The following is a 25,270-nucleotide window of genomic DNA, read 5'->3' as shown; positions in this document are numbered from 1 at the left end:
ACCTAGTGGCATTCTAAACATGGCTATTGGACTTTTGTCTAGTCCCACTAGTGCAAAGATATTTGCAGCACCTCTGCCTGCATTGCACACTCCAACTCATTATAACTAAGCCATTATACTAGCAAACACTCAGTGTACCTAGTGGCATCCTAAACGTGGCTATTGGACTTTGCTATAGTCCCACTAGTGCAAAGATATTTGCAGCACGTCTGCCTGCATTGCACACTCAAACTCATTGTTACTAAGCCATTATACTAGCAAACACTCAGTGTACCTAGTGGCATACAAGAAGTGGCTGTTGTACTCCATTAGTGCCCCACTGGTACAAATCTATGTGCAGCACCTCTGCATGACACCCTCCTGCTCTGTTTTTAATAAGCTATAATGATAGCAAAAAATACTGCCAGTTAGTGGCATCATAGAACTGGCTGTTGTATTCCATTAGTGCCCCACTGGTGCCAAGCTATTTCTAGCACCTCTACATGACACCCTCCTGCTCTGTTTTTAATAAGCTATAATGATAGCAAAAAATACTGCCATTTAGTGGCATCATAGAACTGGCTGTTGTATTCCATTAGTGCCCCACTGGTGCCAAGCTATTTCTAGCACCTCTGCATGACACCCTCCTGCTCTGTTTTTAATAAGCTATAATGATAGCAAAAAATACTGCCATTTAGTGGCATCATAGAACTGGCTGTTGTATTCCATTAGTGCCCCACTGGTGCCAAGCTATTTCTAGCACCTCTGCATGACACCCTCCTGAAAATTTAGCTATGCTAATTTTATAGCAAACTCAGGGAATTCCTTGCTGCATTTGATCATTAGGAGGGATAGAAAGTGAGGATTCTTTTACTGTCCTGGTACCCACAGAACACGGCCACTGTACCCATCTGTCCACTTTTGCCACGCTATTTAATTTGCACAAAGAGCTGACTCTTTTTCTGCCTTCCTAAAATTGTCTGGAATACTAAGTTAGTGTTCCTTTGCTGCCAAGCAAGGTACAACACATGTGCATTCTACACTCCTTTCCATTTCTAGAATGCAATTATTAAATGCAGGTAGTCCAGCCAATCTGTGACGAAGGTGCAGGCGTGGATATAATGTAGCCTGCATCCAATGATGGTTCTCTCGATGTCTGACAGCTCAACAATACGTTCTGTTTCCACTTCCAACACAAGTGATGACCTGCCAATCACACTCCCTGTTGCGGGTTAAGGAGTGGAAGTTCAGTGTGAAAAACCATGTGTGACTGCTGTCCCCACAGTCACAGAGGATGAAGAGCACGCAGATGCACTTGATGGGGCAGGCGGTGGTTGCACAGGCACGCTAGGCCGCATTGTAGCACAGTGAAATTCACATTGCGACTTATGCTTCATTTTAAGTCGTGTACAGGGTGGGCTCCCCAGTATGCAGCAAAACCAGGCAAAAGGAAAAGGACTCTAGGCAGTTGGGTTGATAAATGATTGTTTAACTTTACCAAAACAAACAATAAGAACCATGCATACAATTAAAATAATTGAACAATCTATTCTGTTGCCTACTACCTGCTAATCCCTCTGTGTAGCAGTAATTGTGTGTTTGTGCGTGTGTGTGTGTGTGTGTGTGTGTGCGAACACGACTTACCAGTGGCACATCACAAGAGCTTACAAGTTATCTACCTAAACATAGACAAAACACATGACCCCCCCTGAATACCCTTGTTAGCTGAAGCCTCACAGATAATGCAGATGATAACAGTGTGAATGCAAACCACACAGCTCTGCAACACAGTCATGGAAATTTTGAAAAGCAACAGTCAATGCAAACATGTGTTGCTGTCCCTCTATGATTTAAACTGTATGTGACAATTTGACAGTGCAGAGGCAGCAAGTCTTATTGTCTATAAATAGTCGGCCTACCCAGAACAGATATGTGTTTTGCTAATAAAACAAAGTGTTGCGTGCCCGCATTATTGTCTGGGCACAGCCTACCGTACCCGGGTACTGTGATGTCCAGTTGCCAGAAATACAGACTTTACGCTCCTCTCACGGTAAACAGTATAGACAGCACCGTAAGAATGTTGGTCTGTGGCACAGGATGCTGCTCACTGACGTTACAGTGCTCATCATCAAAGTACAACACAACTCCCCTCACAATTGAATGAACTGTTTCCGCGGTGGCTCCTTGCTGTAACACACACCTTTAGCTTTTCCTTCTGTTCATAGACAGCATCTCCAAGTCCACACCCGAAGAGCAATTTTATATTGCTATAGTGACCAAAGGCAGATCCAAAAAAAACAGCAGCCCCTTGTGTGTAGTCTGCAACAATGCATGCAATGAATGGCAAATAAGCATATTGCGTTGACAGTTGCTAAAGCTGAGCAATACACCTTCACGCTGTCAATTCATATCCATGTGATACTTCATGGAGGAAGTACTCAAAAGTGTGAGTTTTTGCCTTCTACTTACAGATTGTTGACAAATCTTACAGATTACATGACTTTGGTGATCCTTTGCGATGTCCAAAAATTCACAGGCTAGGAAAGGCTTACAGCCCATGCGACCTGCATAGCCAACACGACATCTGCTCAGAGTCAAAGTTGTGGTCCAGGATTCAGTTGTTGACGTGCTTCCAGTACTTTGTCTCTGGCCAGGAAGACGCAACGTAACCTCGTCGTCAGTAGCATCCTCCTCCACCTCCTCTGCTGACCTCATCGACTGGCTGACTTTGGTTTGACAGTAAGTGTTGTCTCCAACCTCATCAATAACCCTGTGTGTTTTCATTCCCCTCGTCCTGAGTCCTCCGAGACAACCTCTTCCTGCCCTGACCGAATTGTAAAGTTGTCCTTCCAATCAGGTATCTGTGCTCCTCATCATGTTCCCCATTGTCTCCACCAGGAGGATTTAATTTTTGGAAATGAGGATGTAGATTAGGCACAGCACCTTCTTCATCGGGGCCTGGATCCCAGTCACAAAGCTTCAGGCTATCTGCGCAGATCATTTCCCCTGTCTCATGGAACTCGTTACCTCAACACGTTAGATTATATGCTACACCCGCAAGATTCAAACTGAATCTGAAAACTCATCTGTTCAGAAATGACTATAACCTTCAATGACACCACCACCATACGTACTTGACGCTCAACCTAAACAACTCCTACTGTCTCCTCCCAAAAATCCTTTAGAATGTAATCCCGCAAGGGCAGGGCCCTCTTCCCTCTGTACCAGTCTGTCTATAGTTACTTGTATATGTATTCTGTATGTAACCCCCTTCTCATGTACAGCACCATGGAATCAATGGTGCTCTATAAATCAATAATAATAAAAATAATAATAACTTCCTTGTCTGTACTCATTGCAGCTTTGGAGCAGACCTCTGATTCCCAGGCTATAGTGCGACTGAACAGCTATGCAAACTCAACCATCTCTGTCACCCCATACTCAGCAGGGCTGGTGGAAACTTGAGAGCTGTTAGGAAGCAAGTGCGATTGGATTGACACCACAGAGGAATGGAGTATTTGGGATCTTGAAATTGGGGTGGAGGAGAGGCCACTTTATGGAGCAATTCAGATCCATTGAAGCTGCTGCTGATTTGGCCTCATCTACATTTGTTAGCGATGGTCGTGTCCATGAAAAAAGGGATCATATCAGATTATCCATGGGAAGAAGTACACCTGTTCTTTTTGATGTTATTTGTTGTTACAAAACGGTGACGCCTTAAACGCAAGCAGCCTGCTGCGGTTTCAGTTGCGCCCAGGCATCAGCTGCCATTTAGGCCTGTGCCTCGCGTTGTCCAGCTGGCTGCTTTCTCCTCCACGTCTAAGTGTGGAGAGGCAGCTAGTGCGCATGCGTGTGCCAATTTACCCCAGCCGCAGCCTAACTCCAGTGTTTCGCCTAGTGAGTATACTCAGCCTGACTGTGCCATTCCTGAGGCTAAGTCTTCATTTCGGGCTACAGCGCATGCTCCCACACTTAGTGCGGAAAGCCTCTTTGCACAGGTACTTGCACTCCGTGCCGGGTCTAAGTCCTGTGTTGTGCCTAGACACCATGCTAAAGCTGATAGTCTTTTTTCAGAGACTGTATTTCATGCAACTGACCATGGTCAGGCACTTACTGCATCAGAAACTAGGTCCGGTAATGAACTCTTTGGCCCTGCCCCTGATGTGGGGGGCCCATTTAGACCACAGGGCATCAGGTGTCCTGACGATGTGGCCAGGCCACTCCCAAATGGCTTGCAGAGGCCCGCCCCTATGACTTGTCACCGCATTATTGATGGTCAGACGATGACTGGTGAGGTGTTTGGGTCATGACAGCCATGAGGTCATCATTGAAGTTGCGGTTCCAAATAGGACGCTAGTTATGCCACTCATGACGTATCACTCTGCTTTTGTCTCCAGGAGGTGCATTGTGGTCCACCCTGGTTTGTGGCGGACCCAGGTTATAAAAGGGGCTGGAGACAACAAGGAGGTGCGCAGTCTTCTATTATGCTCCGAAAGAGCACACCTCCATGTGTTGAACCCATTGCGGCTTTAGGCCAGAGGTAGGCAGGGATAGGGCGTCGATGCAGGCCGCCACCACAGTTGGTAAGGCAGAACGGTTAAGACCAGCTCCTGTCCTACCAGTCCTGCTTGTGCAGCCCAGTGGCATTAACAGGCCTGCTGCTGCTGATGCGCCTGCTGTTCACAGGTGTGGCCCCAATGCACACGGTCAGCGTCCTGAATGGCCCCTGTGATGTTAACAGGGAGTTACACACAGCTCTGTATCCTCCACCGAACCTTCCAGTTGCCAATCTCTCCTTTTCCATCTGGGAGCACGGTGGACACTGACTGCTGATGGGGATATATACCTTTCTCATTCTTTTCTTATTAATTTACGTTATATAGCGGTAACATAGTATATACCACCTTATCCAAATCTGCCAGTCCCACTGTAACAGATGGTGTTTCTTCATCAAATGTTACTTTTGCTTAACCACCAAACCCACGGACCAAAACTTTTTTCCCCTTTCCAACACACCTGTTCCCCTTTTCACCCGCATCTGTCCTTTTTCAACTCATTTTGTATATGACCAAAAGTGCAACTCTGCAGGGACACCGTACTCAATGGCATCTCAGCACAACAGCCAGCCCTCGGTCCCTCAGATGTGGACAAGTAAAAGACCATTTCCTCCTATCCATGACAAAGCGTTGAGATTCACTCTGTGCAGCACTGGTGTTTAGTGGAAAAGCTGATCGAAGATTGCGTAACACCTTCTGAAGATACTCCTGTACACGTGCGTCCCTTTATATGGCAGGAATTATTTCACCAAATTTTGTCTTGTACCGGGGATCTAACAGTGTGGCAACCCAGTAGTTAGCATTACTTCGAATTCCTACAATCTGAGGGTCATGTTGTAGGTAGTGCAGCAAGAAGACGCTCATGTGTCTTGTGCATCCAGGAGGACCAAGTCCTTGGTGTGTTGGTGGCAGAGAGGTGAGAATCGTGCCTCCTTCCTCTGCCCTCTCCCCCCAACCTCGCACAACCGAAATGTGAGCAAGCTCTCACTCATCTGCTGAGTCTTCCATGCCCATCGCAAGTTCGTCCTCCATTTCTTCATGGCTCCTGCACCTTCCTCAACAATTTTTGCTGATACTATGCGCCCTTGTTAATCCCTATCCCCCACCATAACTGCTGCCTAGGTGCCGCTTACCGTATGGACCTTGTAGATCTTATTATCCCTTCTGCATATGACTCCTCCTGTACTTCCTCAACTTCCTCTTGGACCAATACCTGACTCCGAATAATTCTTACAGTGTGCTCCATCATGTAGATGACCAGAATTGTCACGCTGAGAATGGCATTGCCAGTGCTAAACATCTTCGTCGACATTTGTAAACTGTGTAGAAGGGTGCATAGGTCCTTGATCTGACACCACTCCAGCAGCGTGATCTGCACCACCTCTGGATCAAGTTAGCCCAGGGTATACGTCATACCGTATTTCAGCAGGGCTCTGCGGTGCTGCCACACACGCTGCAACATGTGCAGATTCCAATTCCTGCGTGTCGGAAGATCGCATTTCCGGCGTTTAACCGCCAGACCCTAAGACTTCCGTAGCGATGACAGTTGTTGAGCTGCTGGATGCGAAGGATGAAAGTGAGCACACAGCAGCGTGCCCGCTGCACAAGGCCATGTAGGCCGGGATGGTATTTTAAAAATTGCTGGACAACCAGGTTCAACACGTGAGCCATACAAGGCACGTGTGTCACATTGCCCTGAAGAAGGGTCGCAGACTGGTTTGCATCATTGTCGCACCCGACCTTCCCTGACTGCTGGTTGACTGTAGACAACCATTGATGAAACTCGGTCTCACTCTCCAGAGCTAACCGTCCACAATTCCTCAGCGGTGTCTCACATTTCCCCTACATTTCAAAGTAAACATTTGACCGCCTGATGGCCTTGAGCTCTGCTGCCAGCATAGTAAGGAGAAGTGTGGGATTCCTTGGGCGCAGTTACAAGGAAGGGTGGCCTGACCACACAGGGTTTGGGCCGAGGTGGAGGACCCACACGAGGTTGAGGAGGCAGAAGCAGTGGAGGAACTTGTACATACAGAGGAAGGATTGACACACAAGTCGTGGGGACGGCAAGACTTGTACAGCAAACCCTTCTCCATCTCTCACCATAGTTACCCAGTGCCCAGTCAGCAACATGTAACTCCCCTGTCCATGCTTACTGGTCCAAGTATCTGTGTTGAAATGCACCCTGTCACACACAGAGTTTCTCAAGGAATTGGTGAGGTTGTGTGCGACCTACTGTGGTAGCGCGGGCACGCCTTTCTTAGAGAAGGAGTGACGACTGGCCATCGGCTCTTGGGGCACTGCAATGGGCATAAGGTCTCGAAAATCCTCGGTCTCAAAAGGGTGTAAAGGCAGCCTTTCTGTTGCCAACAAGTTGCAGATGATGAAACTCAACCTCGTAGGCAAGTCATGCCCTTCGAAAATCATGTAAAACATAGCGAGGGGACTCCAACCACAGTCTCTCTCGTTGCCAATAATTGGGCCACACACACCCCACTTGACTGGCATCAGTTGACCCCCATTTTGAAAAAGAAAAAGATGCTTTGCATGAAGCACTCTCAAAAATACGCGTGCCTTTCCCGTCCCCTGGCTGACCCAGGGGAAGAAAAGTCCTCTGAGAGCCATGACTTGTTCATCTTGGTTCTTTTAGAAACACAGCGAGGGGACTCCAACCACAGTCTCCCTCGTTGCCACTAATTGGGCCACACACACCCCACTTGACTGGCATCAGTTGACCCAATTTTCAAGATGAAAAAGATGCTTTGCATGAAGCACTCTCAAAAATACGCGTGCCTTTCGCCTCCCCTGGCTGACCCAGGGGAAGAAAAGTCCTCTGAGAGCCATGACTTGTTCATCTTGGTTCTTTTAGAAACACAGCGAGGGGACTCCAACCACAGTTTTCCTCGTTGCCACTAATTGGGCCACACACACCCCACTTGACTGGCATCAGTTGACCCAATTTTCAAGATGAAAAAGATGCTTTGCATGAAGCACTCTCAAAAATACGCGTGCCTTTCGCCTCCCCTGGCTGACCCAGGGGAAGAAAAGTCCTCTGAGAGCCATGACTTGTTCATCTTGGTTCTTTTCGGAAACACAGCGAGGGGACTCCAACCACAGTCTCTCTCGTTGCCACTAATTGGGCCACACACACCCCACTTGACTGGCATCAGTTGACCCCCCTTTTGAAAAAGAAAAAGATGCTTTGCATGAAGCACTCTCAAAAATACGCGTGCCTTTCCCGTCCCCTGGCTGACCCAGGGGAAGAAAAGTCCTCTGAGAGCCATGACTTGTTCATCTTGGTTCTTTTAGAAACACAGCGAGGGGACTCCAACCACAGTCTCCCTCGTTGCCACTAATTGGGCCACACACACCCCACTTGACTGGCATCAGTTGACCCAATTTTCAAGATGAAAAAGATGCTTTGCATGAAGCACTCTCAAAAATACGCGTGCCTTTCGCCTCCCCTGGCTGACCCAGGGGAAGAAAAGTCCTCTGAGAGCCATGACTTGTTCATCTTGGTTCTTTTCGGAAACACAGCGAGGGGACTCCAACCACAGTCTCTCTCGTTGCCACTAATTGGGCCACACACACCCCACTTGACTGGCATCAGTTGACCCCCCTTTTGAAAAAGAAAAAGATGCTTTGCATGAAGCACTCTCAAAAATACGCGTGCCTTTCCCGTCCCCTGGCTGACCCAGGGGAAGAAAAGTCCTCTGAGAGCCATGACTTGTTCATCTTGGTTCTTTTAGAAACACAGCGAGGGGACTCCAACCACAGTTTCCCTCGTTGCCACTAATTGGGCCACACACACCCCACTTGACTGGCATCAGTTGACCCAATTTTCAAGATGAAAAAGATGCTTTGCATGAAGCACTCTCAAAAATACGCGTGCCTTTCGCCTCCCCTGGCTGACCCAGGGGAAGAAAAGTCCTCTGAGAGCCATGACTTGTTCATCTTGGTTCTTTTAGAAACACAGCGAGGGGACTCCAACCACAGTTTTCCTCGTTGCCACTAATTGGGCCACACACACCCCACTTGACTGGCATCAGTTGACCCAATTTTCAAGATGAAAAAGATGCTTTGCATGAAGCACTCTCAAAAATACGCGTGCCTTTCGCCTCCCCTGGCTGACCCAGGGGAAGAAAAGTCCTCTGAGAGCCATGTCCACATTGTCAGTGGACAGACACGTGTGCTTATCTGCCAGCAGACCCCCAGCAGCACTAAAGACAGGTTCCGAGAGAACGCTGGCTGCAGGACACGACAAGATCCCCAAGGCGTACGTGGCGAGCTCAGGCAATTTATCAAGATTGGAAGCCTAAAATGAGCAGGGCTCAAGTTGCACAATAATGGAATCGATGTTTCCTTGCATATACTCATATATCTGTGTGTCCTCCTCTTTTTCCTTGTCCAGCTGTTTTGTTTTCGCATGAGTATATGTCCTTGTCACTTTCCCATGTGTTTGTGTTGTGTTGTGAGTTGTTTGTCACCTTTTGGACACCTTTGAGGGTGTTTTCTAGGTGTTTTTATGTGTTTGTGAATGCCTGCCATTGTTTCCTATGTGGTTCGAGTTCGGTTCGTCGAACGTTCGACGAACCGAACTCGAACGGGACCTCCGTTCGGCGAACCGACCTTGAGCCAAACCGGGACCGGTTCGCTCATCTCTAGTCAGCATATAGCAAACTGTGATTACGTTTTTTAACCTTTAATAAAGCCTTAAAAACCGAGTGTAAACAAGTTGTAAATAACAGTCAAGGTGGTTAAAAAACACACAAAATATGTAAAGCATACACAGCATTGATGTTCATATGACAAATAGTCGCTCAGTAAACACCTATAGGTATGCCAAACATACAAAGTACATTATCCAAGGATATACAACACTGATAGGTCCATCTATTTTCAAACCCAGTGGGGAGAAAACAATTATAATGGGACAGGTATACTTATCATCTATATATATAATTGCCTTATTCTGTCTGTCTGTCTGTCTTGCTCCAAAATTGTGTCCTTACGGTGACACAGAGCTGATTGGCCGCTGGGCTCGCCATGGCCCCGCCCCCCCGCACGGATTGGCCGCTCGCCTCGCTTCGGCTCCGCCACCCCCACGGATTGGTCGCTCACCTCGGCCTGGCCCCGCCCTCCGCATGGATTGGCCGCTCGCCCCGGCCCTCCGCATGCATCGCCAGACATAACCTTGCGCTGCTGGGATCGTGCCGGAGCCGGTGTACGCTGGTAACTATTATACACATCGGGTAACTAAGGTCCCTTGGTTACCCGATGTGTATCATAGTTACCAGTGTACACCGACTCTGTCACGATCCCAGCAGCGCCAGACATAACCTTGCGATGCTGGGATCTTGACGGAGCCGGTGAACGCTGGTAACCATTATACACATCGAGAAACTAAGGTCCCTTAGTTACCCGATGTGTATCATAGTTACCAGCGTACACCGGCTCCGTCACGATCCCAGCAGCGCCAGACATACCCTTGCGATGCTGGGACCGTGACGGAGCCGGTGAACGCTGGTAACCATTATACACATCGGGTAAATAAGGTCCCTTAGTTACCCGATGTGTATCATAGTTACCAGCATACACCGGCTCCCGGTACACATGTGCAGGGAGCCGGCATTATACTCCTCTCCCCCCAGGACTACTACTCCTATTATAGTCCTCATAGCATGGGGGAAGGAGCACGATGGGGTGCTCAGCATGGGGGATGTAGCAGGATGGGGAGTGCGCAGCATGGGGGATGGCGCACGATGGGGAGTGCGCAGCATGGAGGATGGAGCACGATGGGGAGTGCGCAGCATGGGGGATGGAGCACGATGGGGAGTGCGCAGCATGGGGGATGGAGCACGATGGGGGGTGCGCAGCATCGGGGATGGAGCACGATGGGGAATGCACAGCATAGGGGATGGAGCACGATGGGGGGTGGGCAGCATGGGGGATGGGGCACGATGGGGGGTGCGCAGCATGGGGGATGGAGCACGATGGGAGGTGCACACCTCCCCCCAACACACACACACAACACACCACACACACACTGGGAACCACAAACACCGCCATACACAAACACCCACACACACAGACAACGCCGCACACACACAACACCCAACACACAAACACCGCGGCATACATAAATATACGCACATACCGCACAACACACACATTGCACAAAACATACCTCCCCCAAAACACACCACACCCACACAAACCACGCAACACACACAACGCTACAGACACACAGCGCTCCACAAACAACGATACACACGCAACACACATACAACACCGCTCTCACCCCCCGCCACACCCAGACAACACCCAGAACATGTACAGCGCCCTACACAAACACTTGGTAACTACACACAACAACATCTATATATATATAACAAAAATCATACATGAACTACACAATACGTAAATTCTAGAATACCCGATGCGTAGAATCGGGCCACCTTCTAGTCTATATATATAATTGTCTAATTCTGTCAGTCTGTAACGAAAATCCCGCATCGCTGATTGAACGCGCCAGCAGCCCGCGACCAATCACCGGCCGTGAATTGGACTGGGATTTGAACCATGCTTCACTGATTCAACGCACACAGACACCACCGCACACAGACACCGCCGCACACTGACACCGCAACACACAGAAGCCTCTATAAACACCCCAGCAGCCTCTATATACACCCCAGCGGCCATTATATACAACCCAACATATACATCCCAGCATCCTTTATATACATCCCACAAGCCAAAGGCTCTATATACACCCCAGCAGCACCCTTGCACTTTCTTCTCTTTTCATACTCTGTAGTACTTTCTCACTCCCCTCGCTGGCCCTGCAAGCTGGGAGATACAGCTGCTTCCTATTTCCTCCCTGGCATGTCCCACCCACCCATCTGCTCAGCTGCCTCTGGATTGGATGTGGGTGTTGCTGAGGGAGTGGTGCTGGCAGGCCCCTTAGATACCCGACTGCGGCCCTAGCAACGTGACACAGACTGTCACAGAACCTGTGTGAGAGAGCAAATAGAGAGGAGAGGGGAAAATTAGCAAATGCAGGAGAAAATACAGATTGCTGCGTGACGTTGCCTTTTCAAGAGTTAAAATGAGATCCAACGTCAAGGTTAAAGTTTTTGATACCCCTTTACAAGGAAAGTTGCTTATAGATAGTCAAAAGGTATTCACAACAATTTGGTGTACAAAAATATTTTAGATTGATATGGTTAACCAATATATTATAGTGTCGATGTACTTCTTCCATCCAATGATTTATTTAAATACAGTTAGATATTCATGTAATAGTTTATATATTTTGATGATCTAATAATTTTGCTCATTTGTATTAAGTTCTATGAACAATAACATTTAATGATAATGTATATGTGACACCCTGGCAAAACCAGTTAGTCACAAATAGGCCCCCGCATAACACCATTCCCTCATTAGGAAACACACAGTCAACCATTAAACCCTAGTCACCCCCTTAGGAACAGATAGACACACCAGTGGGCATGGCCAGGTGGTTGGTGCATGCCCACCCAGGGGTTTAGCCAGCCCAGGGCAGGAAAACAGTCAGTCTAGTCTGGAGTTCAGTGGAGAGTGGAGATCAGGCCTGTGTGTCAGGCCTGAAGTAAACTGACAGGTACCAGGGTAGGAGCCCTGGTGCCACTGGCTAGGAGGCAGACGGTGGTCTCCGTCGGCAGGAGACGGGAAGACGGCTCGGTGGAACCGAGGTGGACCAGGCCAGGGTTGTAGCCCGCCGGTACCGACATGGGGAACCGACCCCGAAACCGTAGCACAAAGATGGGTACTCGGACCCTGAAGCCAGGAACCAGAACCTACTGGAACTGGTTAATTAACCGATTGAGGCCAGGACTAGAGGTCCTGTCCCACCCAAAGTCCCTCATAGAAGACAACAGCCCACCGATTAGGGATAAGAGGTCACCGCCAGGGCCCATAGATCCCACAGGCTAGCGTTTGCGGGCACGGCTCCTTAGGCCACATCCAGCCAGGAGCAGACTCCTACGTTTCATACAAGGAAATCTTTTCTACTGAAAAGGTACAGGACAAAGATAGAGCCCACCAGCCAGGTGGGGTATCCCGAACGCAACCAGCCACGGCACCGGCCACCACTATCTTGGTTTACCAGAGACTTGTGTATTTTCCTAACTGTGTGTGAGTACACCCTCGGCGGTCGTCTTTCCCTCTGCACCAGAGCCATCAGGTCCCGGGGCCACCATCCCTGCCCACGGAGGGGTTAACATCTTGCTGCACAACATCTTCCCCGGGAGCCCCGTAACAGCAGCGGTGGTGTCCCACCTCACCACACACCGTGAGTGGCGTCACGTACCTTTTACGGCCTAGCCTGTACATCTACGTCCCCCATTTTATTCGGCGTGTCCGCAAGACCCCGGTTACGGAGACCCTCGAGCCACCACCCCTGAAGGTCCGGATCCGAGCAGCGGCGGCTGCTGGCATGGGGGTGGCACATATATATTTTAACCTGTATATTCATTGCATTATTCTTAAATCTTCATAAATAAACTACAGACTTATTCTAGAATACCCGATGCGCTAGAATCGGGCCACCATTTAGTACATATATAAATAGGGGCCAACAACAAAAAAGGTGGGCATGAAAAGACCACATTCAAACTGAAAATAAAAAATGGATTGATCTCACCCAATAAGTTGTGTAGGTCCACTTTAGCAAGCGTCCCATCTGTTTCAACCAAAAGAAAGGAGGATCAAAAGGACAAGTCTCAGTCTGCTGTGAGACTAGGCACAGTTATTTACAGCTAGAAAAGGATAGTCCTAGTCCCCTTTTACTCTATATGGTGTGTGTATCTTCCCTGATGATCCAGAGGTGGTGAAACACGTAGGGAGATACCAGGACATTTATGAAGGGAAGTCACAGTGGAGGGCCAGATATGGACTGCCCTTGTAAGGGCAATTGATGGAGGACAAGCGTTTCCCCATTCAGGGATATCTATCTTGTCCTTTTGATCCTAACTTCTTTTGACCGGAACAGATGGGACGCTGGCTAAAGTGAACCTGCACAACAATCAAAAAATACAAATTGTCAAACAATTGTGCAAACCCTGTATATACAGTACCTTGAAAAAATATTCATGCCATGTAAACCTTTCTACTTTTTTCTACGTTACACCCACAAACTTGAATGTGTTTTATTGGGATTTCCTGTGATATACTAATACTAACTATTTGTGAAACATAAAGGAAATGATACATGTTTTTCTAAATAGAGAAAAACAAAAAGCCAGCACTAAATGTGCACTTCAGCAAACTGTACTTATTATAAACATTTTGAGATTTTTGGCAAAAAATTGCAATTTCTTGAGCTGCCTCGCCACGTCACAGCAAATCTCATTTGAGGCAGTCCTACACTAAAATATTTTTATAAAATCTGCCATACGGCCTCACATATGAATAGTAGAACTGCTCTTAGCAGCACTCACCTGGTCTATTTCAATCCCGTACCCATGACTGAGTCATGGCTGTGGGCGGGACAGGTCCAAGCAAATGCTGCATGAAGTAAATAGCCTGTGGACAAGGCCTGATGACAATGTGAACAGTCACCAACCGCCAAAATCTAGACAGATGGAATACATCCCAAATTGGGGTGCATAGCTTGGTGGGGGTCAGCCACCGACCAATTAAACACATAGGGAGACACCAGGATATTTATGAAGGGAAGTCACAGTGGAGGGCCAGATATGTACTGCCCTTGTAAGGGCAATTGATGGAGGACAAGCGTTTCCCCATTCAGGGATATCTATCTTGTCCTTTTGATCCTAACTTCTTTTGACTGGAACAGATGGGACGCTGGCTAAAGTGAACCTGCACAACAATCAAAAAATACAAATTGTCAAACAATTGTGCAAACGCTGTATATACAGTACCTTGAAAAAATATTCATGCCATGTAAACCTTTCTACTTTTTTTGTACGTTACACCCACAAACTTGAATGTGTTTTATTGGGATTTCCTGTGATATACTAATACTATTTGTGAAGCATAAAGGAAATGATACATGTTTTTCTAAATAATTAGAATATTTAAATCTGAAAAATGTGGCATACGTCTTCAACCCCCTGTAGTCTGATGCACTTATAGAAAATCCTGACGGACAAGTTGCCTCCAGAAGTCACCTAATTAGTAACTTAAGTTCACCTGTGTGTAATCTATTCTCAGTAAGTATAACTACAGCTGTTCTGTGAATACATCTGAGGCTATTTGGAGAACATTAGGGATCAAACAGCATAATGAAAACCTAGGAACACACCAGATTGGTCAGGGATAAAGTTGTGCAGAAAAGATAAGCAGGGTTAGGTTATAAAAAATAGCCTAAGCTCTGAATATAAATTATGACAGAAATGTACTCTAGCATCTAGTTTGAGTACATTTCTTCTATTATTGCACTTTAGCTGAAAGATGTGAAAAATTAATTAAAAAGGACGTATCTATTTTTTTTAACACATTATGCATCATTTATCACATATTTTTCTGCTATATTTCTCTATAAACTTGTCAAGAAAAATTCAATAAAAATGTTGCAAATTTATGAAAATAGAAAAACTCCTTCAAAAACTTGTAAAAAACGTAATGAAAGACGCTTCAAATTCATAGCATTTTTAACAGGTATTTAAAATTCCTTATTGAAGATTATCAATGAAGACTTAAAGACGTATTCAAATTCTAGAGCAGCCAAGATTAAAAGTATGGTAAGTGCTAGTATGAACCACCTAGAAATGCAATATAAATAATGAAGAGGCTGCAGGGCTGCAAGAATGCTGATTGTCAGAAGCCAACCAATCTAAAACGGAAGGCCTACTTAATATGTTGGATAAAACATTTTAATATAAGCAGATCTGATTGGACAAATTGTGCAGATGTTACCAGCAAATTTAATTCTCTGCAAATTTATTGGTTCCAAATTGAATGTTCTAGGATCTGGAGAGACCCCAGGGCATTATAGGATGTCAGATGTGTAAAACAAAAGAAAACAACAAATAACCTAAAGTTTTCCAACACTGCTTACTGTACCTAGTACAGTCTGTAGTGCTTACAGTTACCCAAGCCACATACTGGAACCCTGGGCATCTACATGCTAGACCAAGACTTCTGGACACAACTATGCTTGCAACATCCCTAAGCAAAAATGTCCTGTGGCCAGAAGTCCTGGTCTAGAATGTGCGACATAAGACCATGACCCAAGTCATGACATCACAACATAACCACAACCTTACGATGTGCATGCGCAAAGATGACCTGTGTCTAGTCGTGGCCAGAAATCTCAGCTCAGTAATGTTTTGCCATCCCTCAACATTCACCAAATGGGGTATTACGAATGGTATCATGAATTACGGAATTTATAGAATAAGGATTTTTGATAAATTTGAGCTGATTTTAAGTCCACGTGTATAAATTCACCCATTTCTACTCTACAATACTGCGATTTGTTGATAATTGCAGTAACTAACCAATAAAGGTTTTTAATTGGAATCATTTGTATTTTAACTTCCCAGCCTAATTCCATGTAGAAATAACACCTGCTGCTTTGATTCCTTTCCGCCACCGCCCTGATCTTTCTTGACAGACTGCAGCGGTGACGTCACAACTCAAGGGATTGCTGTAATTAATCACTAGGTTTAGTAGTCTCATCGGCATCACCGCGGAGCCCAGCAAGTGGCTAAAGTATTGCTCGCTTTGTTGATTTCACTGAGAAAACTTTGGGATTAACAAAACATATTCTCGAAAATCTCCTTAAAGGGGATATTATTGTATATGTGTAATCAATCCTAATAATGTAACATGTGGCACCTAAAGGAAAAGAAGACAAAAATACAATAACTAAAAAATATTTGGAGCTAAAAAAGAAGCTCAGCTTTGGCATGATGCTTTTATTCTTTTAGTGATATCTTATTCCACTGCCGGTATAGGCAAATATACAAGTAGAAGTGGAATCGTTTAGACGTAGACTGCTCATTGTAGGCAGTTTATGTTGAGTTTTTGTCTGATGAGAGCTGATGAGAGTCGCCTCCATATAATGAGTTAATGACAGCTACTACATGCTACACAAGGCAAATTGTTTTCATCTTGGTCTACAGACAGTCTCTGGCCAGTCTTCTAGTCGTCCCGCACTCAGAGACAACTTACAACCAAAGCTGAAGGAAAACAAAAAATGCTTTTTAGCTACAATGTTGGTATTTGCTTTAAGCACAGACTGGAAAAAAGCAAAGATTAAATTAGGCATGTTTAATTGCCTTGTATGTACACAGAAAGAGGCGGATATTGAATTTCTTCAAACAGGACATTTATTTATATTTCAGATTGCTCATGCCATTAAAAGAGTGTTATGAGATATGCCATTTCAATTTAGCCATGAGTTTATACCAGTCATTTGTCAGCCCTTTGTCTTTGTCACGCTACGTTTGCAAAGCAATTGAAATTGGATATTTAAGACTATATAAAACAGGAAGACTGCTGTAAGACCGTATCTCTCTATTATAGGAAAACGTTTAACCCTTTTATCAGCGCGGTGGTCCAAACTGAAGTTGAGTCTAAGATACCAACTTGAGACCCACGAATAAAAAAAGGGAAATAAAGGAAGAATGGAAATTACCTTGAGTAATGTACGAGTCTCGATATAGAAATATTGATTCTAAACCCACGTTGAAGGTGCTGCTAGAGTTAATTTACTCCTCTATAATAGTGTATTTTTTTCCTTTTGTTTTCACCGCTTAGTGAATAACACCATACATGTAAGGCGCTGGTTGGCTGAGGATAAATGTAGAGGGCACATGAGCAGATGATTACTGTATCATTCAGCCATCATTTGTCTCTAACTGAACTGGTGAGGAGCAGAGCTCTGCCTGAAGCTATTAACTTTATAAAGGCAACCTGTCATGTAAAAAAAAAAAATATATATATATATATATATATATATATATATATACTGTATATATATATATATATATATATATATATATTAAACTGCAGATTTGTGATAAATCTGCAGGTTTAAAGCGGTCTAAAGTCCTTTGGCTGCCACACTGAGAGCCAGTGTACCAGGAGGAAATTAACTTTATTCCTCCTGGCAGCCTCTGTCTTTCAGTCACAGGGGCATGGCCGCTGTTAACATAACGTGGCACTGACTGACAGCCAGCTCAGCAGTGCATCAGTACCAAGACGTCTGTCAGTTAGTGTCAGGGTACGGTTACCGCTGCCTCGGCCCGAGCAACGAGCCCAATGTTATCCTATGGGAGACCCGAGTATTTTTGTGAAATGACCACCGGCAGCATGTAGAAACCCTAAAAATGGCACAAAAGTCTCAGAAGAGTGCTCAAATGACATGGCAACAGCATGGGGAAGACCCCTTGAAGCATTTATCACTCAAAAGTCACAGCTGTGAACAATTTTGTCCACGTTTTACGCCATTTTTACGGACTCACCAGAAAACCTTCCAAAATGACACCAAAATGAATTTTCATGGCGGAAATGTTAAGGGCACATACCCAATAGTGAGATAGAGCTAATGTATGTTACTTTTTGAGATCAATACATGAAAGATTTTACGTAAAACATTGTGTGGCACTCCGATGTCCCTGAGAAGAGACGTACATAAAGGCCTCTGAGTCTAATGTGCCCATTTTGAGGAACTGAGTCTTTGTAGTATTTTCCTTTGCCAGGGCAGTCCAAAATTGTGAGGTTCACCAATGCCCCTGCATACAGACGTGCATGATGGCCTGTAAACCTGAAGTGACCATTGTAAGGAAGTGGGTCTATTATAGTATAGCCCTTTGGCAGGGCAGCCAAAAATTGGGAGGCTCCACGTTGTCCCTGCATAGAGACGTGCATGAGGGCCTCAAAACATTAAGTGTCCATTGTCAGGAAGTGGGTGTATTATAGTATAGCCCTTTGGCAGGGCAGCCAAAAATTGGGAGGCTCCACGTTGTCCCTGCATAGAGACGTGCATGAGGGCCTCAAAACATTAAGTGTCCATTGTCAGGAAGTGGGTGTATTATAGTATAGCCCTTTGGCAGGGCAGCCAAAAATTGGGAGGCTCCACGTTGTCCCTGCATAGAGACGTGCATGAAGGCCTCAAAACATTAAGTGTCCATTGTCAGGAAGTGGGTGTATTATAGTATAGACCTTTGGCAGGGCAGCCAAAAATTGGGAGGCTCCACGTTGTCCCTGCATAGAGACGTGCATGAGGGCCTCAAAACATTGTTTCCATTGCAAAGGAGCGGGTCTCCTGTCGTTGTAATGTCCATTCTGCAAAGAATGGGCGAAAAAATTTACCACTGGGGGTATACCTGAAACAAAGGCCTAACTCTTGTAACGGTCATCATGGTGGCGCATGAGGAGAAGGAGGAGCAGTCCAGCGATTATCCAAAGTCCAGAAGTGTGTACCCATGGGTGACTGGAGGTACATGGCAAATTCCCGTTACAAACTTTAAATTCCGCTCTCATTTGCTGGTGGTGTGGTGAAGTCTGGCCCAATCCAACCCTTGTTCATCTTGATCAGAGTCAGCCTATCAGCATTTTCAGTTGACAGGCAGGTGCGTTTATCTGTAATGATTCCACCTGCGGCACTAAAAACACGCTCTGACAAAACGCTAGCGGCAGGGCAGGCCAGGACTTCCAAGGCGTAGAGAGCCAATTCATGCCACGTGTCCACCTTGGATACCCAATAATTGTAAGGCACAGAGGAATGTCGGAGTACAGTTGTTCGATCTGCAAGGTACTCCTTGAGCATCTGGGCAAACTTAGGATTTCTTGTGGCACTACCCCGCACCTCAGGGGCTGTGGTACGTGAGGGGCTGAGAAAACTGTCCCACATCTTAAAGACTGTTCCCCTACCTCTGGCGGATTGGACTTGTGCCTCTCTCGGCTGTACGCCTTGGTTGTCCACTGGATCCTGACCTATGCCGCTAGCGTTTTGTGAGGGGAATGCTTTGCCTACTTCCGTGACTATGGCCTTCCGGAACTGCTGCATTTTGGTTGACCTCTCCGCCTCGGGAATAAGAGACATAAAGTTCTCCTTGTAGCGTGGGTCTAACAGTGTTACCAACCAGTAATGATTGTCGGCCAAGATGTTCTTAACGCGAGGGTCACGAGACAGGCAGCTTACCATAAAGTCAGCCATGTGCGCCAGACTCTTAACAGCCAGGACTTCAGTAGCCTGACCAACACGTTGACTGAACATGCTGTCCTCCTCCTCCTCCTCCTCCTCCTCCTCCTTCTCATCTACCCTGTCCTCTGGCCAGCCACGCTGAACCGAGGATATGACTGGTGTGCATGTCATATCCTCAATTTGGCCGGAGATTTGCTCCATGTCTTCATCCTCCTCCTCGTCATAGTCCTCCACTGCACGTTGTGATGAGACGAGGCTGGGCTGTCCCACTACTGTTTCTTGCTGCAACTCATCGCGCTCCGCCTGCAATGCATCATGTTTGGTTTTGAGCAGAGACCGTTTTAGAAGGCAGAGTAGCGGTATGGTGATGCTAATAATGGCGTCATCACCACTCACCATCTTGGTGGAGTCCTCAAAGTTTTGGAGGATGGCACATAGGTCGGACATCCATCTCCACTCCTCAGGTGTTATGTGTGGAGTTTGACCCATTTCCCGACGGCTTAGGTGATGCAGGTACTCAACAACTGCCCTCTTCTGCTCACATATCCTGACCAACATGTGCAGAGTTGAATTCCAATGCGTGGGGACATCACACACCAGTCTGTGAGCCGGAAGATGCAAACTGCGCTGAAAGCCGACAAGGCCGGCTGAAGCAGTAGGTGACTTTCGAAAATGTGCAGACAGGCGGCGAACTTTTACCAGCAGATCAGACAGCTCTGGGTATGACTTTAGAAACCGCTGAACCACGAGGTTGAGCACATGGGCCACGCATGGAACATGTGTCAGCTGGCCTCGCCTCAAAGCCGCCACCAGGTTCCGGCCATTGTCACACACGACCTTTCCTGGCTTTAGGTTCAGAGGTGTGAGCCAGTGATCTGCCTGCTGTTTCAGAGCTGTCCACAGCTCTTCTGCATTGTGGGGTTTGTCACCTATGCAGATTAGCTTCAGCACAGCCTGTTGCCGCTTCGCCGAGGCAGTGCTGCAGTGCTTCCAGCTTGGGACTGGTGTGGAGGGTACAGTGGATGAAGATGCGCAGGAGGAGGAGGAGGCTGAAGAGCATGACATTCCGGAGCTGTAGAGTGTGGGTGAAACACTGACTGAGGTAGGGCCTGCAAACCTTGGTGTGGGAAGGACGTGTTCCGTCCCTCGCTCAGACTTGGTCCCAGCTTCCACAATATTAACCCAGTGTGCCGTCAACGAGATGTAGCGGCCTTGCCCACAAGCACTTGTCCACGTGTCTGTGGTTAGGTGGACTTTGGGTGAAACAGCGTTGTTCAGGGCACGTGTGATGTTTTGTGACACGTGGTTATGCAACGCGGGGACGGCACACCGGGAGAAATAGTGGCGGCTGGGGACCGAGTAACGTGGGACAGCTGCCGCCATCAGGTTGCGGAATGCTTCTGTCTCCACCAGCCTAAAAGGCAACATTTCCAGCGCAAGCAGTCGCAAAATGTTAGCATTTAGAACTGTGGCATGTGGGGTGTTGGCAGTGTATTTGCGCCTGCGTTCAAAGGTTTGCTGAATGGATAACTGAACGCTGCGCTGGGACAAGGACGTGCTTGATGATGGTGTTATTTCTGCGTAGGCAACTGCAGGTGCAGGACCGGAGGAGGCTTGTTCGCAGGCAGCATGGACAGGGGATTGGCTCGCATGCACAACCAGCGAAGACGTAGCAGTGACATTAGCAAGCACTGCTCCTCGACTCTGTTGTACTTCCCACAAAGTCGGGTGCTTGGCTGACATGTGCCTGATCATGCTGGTGGTGGTCAGGCTGCTAGTTTTGGTACCCCTGCTGATGCTGGCACGGCAGGTGTTGAAAATGGCCTTTTTAGAATCATCTGGAGCCAACTTAAAAAACTGCCAGACTCGGGAAGACCTAACATTTGTACAGGCACCTTGTGTCGTGTTGTTGTTCCGGGGAACGGTTGCCTGACTTCTGCCTGGAGCCACCACCCTGCTTCTTACTGCCTGTTGGGATGCTACGCCTCCCTCCCCCTGTGCACTGCTGTCCTCGCTCTGCATATCCTCCTGCCAGGTTGGGTCAGTTACTGGATCATCCACCACGTCGTCTTCCTCTTCCGCACCCTGCTCCTCCTCCTGACTTCCTGACAATTGTGTCTCATCATCGTCCACCCCTTGTTGAGACACGTTGCCAACTTCGTGAGAACGTGGCTGCTCAAATATTTGGCCATCTGTACATACGATCTCCTCATGACCCACTTCAACATGAGCTGGCGAGAGGCCAGAATGTGCGAATGGAAACGTGAACAGCTCTTCCGAGTGTCCAAGTGTGGGATCATTAATGTCCGAGGACGTGTACTCAGCCTTGTGGTAGGAAGGAGGATCAGGTTCTGAAATGTGCGGTGCAGTATCACGGCTACTGACACTTGACCGTGTGGAAGACAGAGTGTTTGTGGTGGTGCCAATCTGACTGGAAGCATTATCCGCTATCCAACTAACAACCTGTTGACACTGGTCTTGGTTCAAGAGCGGTGTACTGCTGCGGTCCCCAAGAATTTGGGACAGGACGTGCGAGCGACTAGATGTGGCCCTTTGTTGTGGCAAAATTAGAGCTTGCCCACGACCTCGGCCTCTGCCTGCACCACCATCACGTCCACTTCCTTGTTCCTTGCCAACGCCCTTGCGCATTTTGCAATGCTGTGCTGACGTGTATTCACTAGACTTGGGCGTTATATCCAAGTTTGTGCAAATCGTGCACCTGTACGCTGCCACCGACAGGCACACACGTGCGGTTTTTAAATGCAAGCACGGAGGCACTAAGAACCTAACAGGTTTTAGGAGCAAAAATTAATGACGAGAACTCTGACACTATCAGCCACTGCTGACTGACGTGTATTATACACTACACTTGTGCGTTATATAATAGTTTGGTAAAAACGCACACAAGTGCACCTGTACGCTGCCACCGACAGGCACACATGTGCGGTTTTTAAATGCAAGCACGGAGGCACTAAGAACCTAACAGGTTTTAGGAGCAAAAATTAATGACGAGAACTCTGACACTATCAGCCACTGCTGACTGACGTGTATTATACACTACACTTGTGCGTTATATAATAGTTTGGTAAAAACGCACACAAGTGCACCTGTACGCTGCCACCGACAGGCACACACGTGCGGTTTTTAAATGCAAGCACGGAGGCACTAAGAACCTAACAGGTTTTAGGAGCAAAAATTAATGACGAGAACTCTGACACTATCAGCCACTGCTGACTGACGTGTATTATACACTACACTTGTGCGTTATATAATAGTTTGGTAAAAACGCACACAAGTGCACCTGTACGCTGCCACCGACAGGCACACACGTGCGGTTTTTAAATGCAAGCACGGAGGCACTAAGAACCTAACAGGTTTTAGTAGCAAAAATTAATGACGAGAACTCTGACACTATCAGCCACTGCTGACTGACGTGTATTATACACTACACTTGTGCGTTATATATTAGTTTGGTAAAAACGCACACAAGTGCACCTGTACGCTGCCACCGACAGGCACACACGTGCGGTTTTTAAATGCAAGCACGGACGCACTAAGAACCTAACAGGTTTTAGGAGCAAAAATTAATGACGAGAACTCTGACACTATCAGCCACTGCTGACTGACGTGTATTATACACTACACTTGTGCATTATATAATAGTTTGGTAAAAACGCACACAAGTGCACCTGTACGCTGCCACCGACAGGCACACACGTGCGGTTTTTAAATGCAAGCACGGACGCACTAAGAACCTAACAGGTTTTAGGAGCAAAAATTAATGACGAGAACTCTGACACTATCAGCCACTGCTGACTGACGTGTATTATACACTACACTTGTGCGTTATATAATAGTTTGGTAAAAACGCACACAAGTGCACCTGTACGCTGCCACCGACAGGCACACACGTGCGGTTTTTAAATGCAAGCACGGAGGCACTAAGAACCTAACAGGTTTTAGGAGCAAAAATTAATGACGAGAACTCTGACACTATCAGCCACTGCTGACTGACGTGTATTATACACTACACTTGTGCGTTATATAATAGTTTGGTAAAAACGCACACAAGTGCACCTGTACGCTGCCACCGACAGGCACACACGTGCGGTTTTTAAATGCAAGCACGGAGGCACTAAGAACCTAACAGGTTTTAGTAGCAAAAATTAATGACGAGAACTCTGACACTATCAGCCACTGCTGACTGACGTGTATTATACACTACACTTGTGCGTTATATATTAGTTTGGTAAAAACGCACACAAGTGCACCTGTACGCTGCCACCGACAGGCACACACGTGCGGTTTTTAAATGCAAGCACGGACGCACTAAGAACCTAACAGGTTTTAGGAGCAAAAATTAATGACGAGAACTCTGACACTATCAGCCACTGCTGACTGACGTGTATTATACACTAGACTTGTGCATTATATAATAGTTTGGTAAAAACGCACACAAGTGCACCTGTACGCTGCCACCGACAGGCACACACGTGCGGTTTTTAAATGCAAGCACGGACGCACTAAGAACCTAACAGGTTTTAGGAGCAAAAATTAATGACGAGAACTCTGACACTATCAGCCACTGCTGACTGACGTGTATTATACACTACACTTGTGCATTATATAATAGTTTGGTAAAAACGCACACAAGTGCACCTGTACGCTGCCACCGACAGGCACACACGTGCGGTTTTTAAATGCAAGCACGGACGCACTAAGAACCTAACAGGTTTTAGGAGCAAAAATTAATGACGAGAACTCTGACACTATGTGGACTGTTTTAGACTGTGTACACCAGCCCCAGATATGATGAAGGCTGGTATACGGTCACCACTAGGAATGGCTATATACCCTGCCTGCCTGCCTGTATACTGCTACAATAGTCCTGACAAGGACTCTTTTGGTCACTAGCCTGTATTCCGACCTGGCTATACCCTGCCTGTATACAGCAACAATAGTCCTGAGAAGGACTCTGCTACTGTACTCCGACCTGGCTATACCCTGCCTGCCTGTATACAACTAGAATAGTCCTGAGAAGGACTTTTGGTCACACTGTTTGCAGCCCTGCTACGGAAATAGCTATAAAGGGCCGCAAACCTTTCCCTGAAGCAGCGACACTCTCCCTGCACTGACTGTCTGGATAGCTGTGAGCAGAGCACAGCGCGCCCGCCGGTATAAAGGCTCGGTCACGCTGTCCAGGCCGGCCAATCACTGCAATTCCACAACTAACAGGGCTGTGGCATTGCAGTGGTCTGCCAGCCAATCCCTGCATGAGGGCTGGCTCTCAAAAGAGCGCCAACATGCAGAAATGAAGACCACGAGTACAGCACGAGTATCGCGAGATTACTCGGTCCCCGCCGAGTAGACCGAGTACAGTGATACTCGTGCGAGTACCGAGTAGTAACAAGCATGCTCGCTCATCACTAATGTAGATCTATGGAATAAAATAATCTTTCGCTAATTCAACAATTTTTTTATCATCCTTTGGCGACAGCATGGCGTTAACCCCTTCTACTCTCCAGCATTGATGATATGTACTGAGTGTTGAATGAAGCTGCAGCGACCACTC

This window comes from Anomaloglossus baeobatrachus, chromosome 4 (genome assembly GCF_048569485.1).
Source record: "Anomaloglossus baeobatrachus isolate aAnoBae1 chromosome 4, aAnoBae1.hap1, whole genome shotgun sequence".
Lineage (NCBI taxonomy): Eukaryota > Metazoa > Chordata > Amphibia > Anura > Aromobatidae > Anomaloglossus > Anomaloglossus baeobatrachus.
This window is presented reverse-complemented; position numbering follows the sequence as displayed.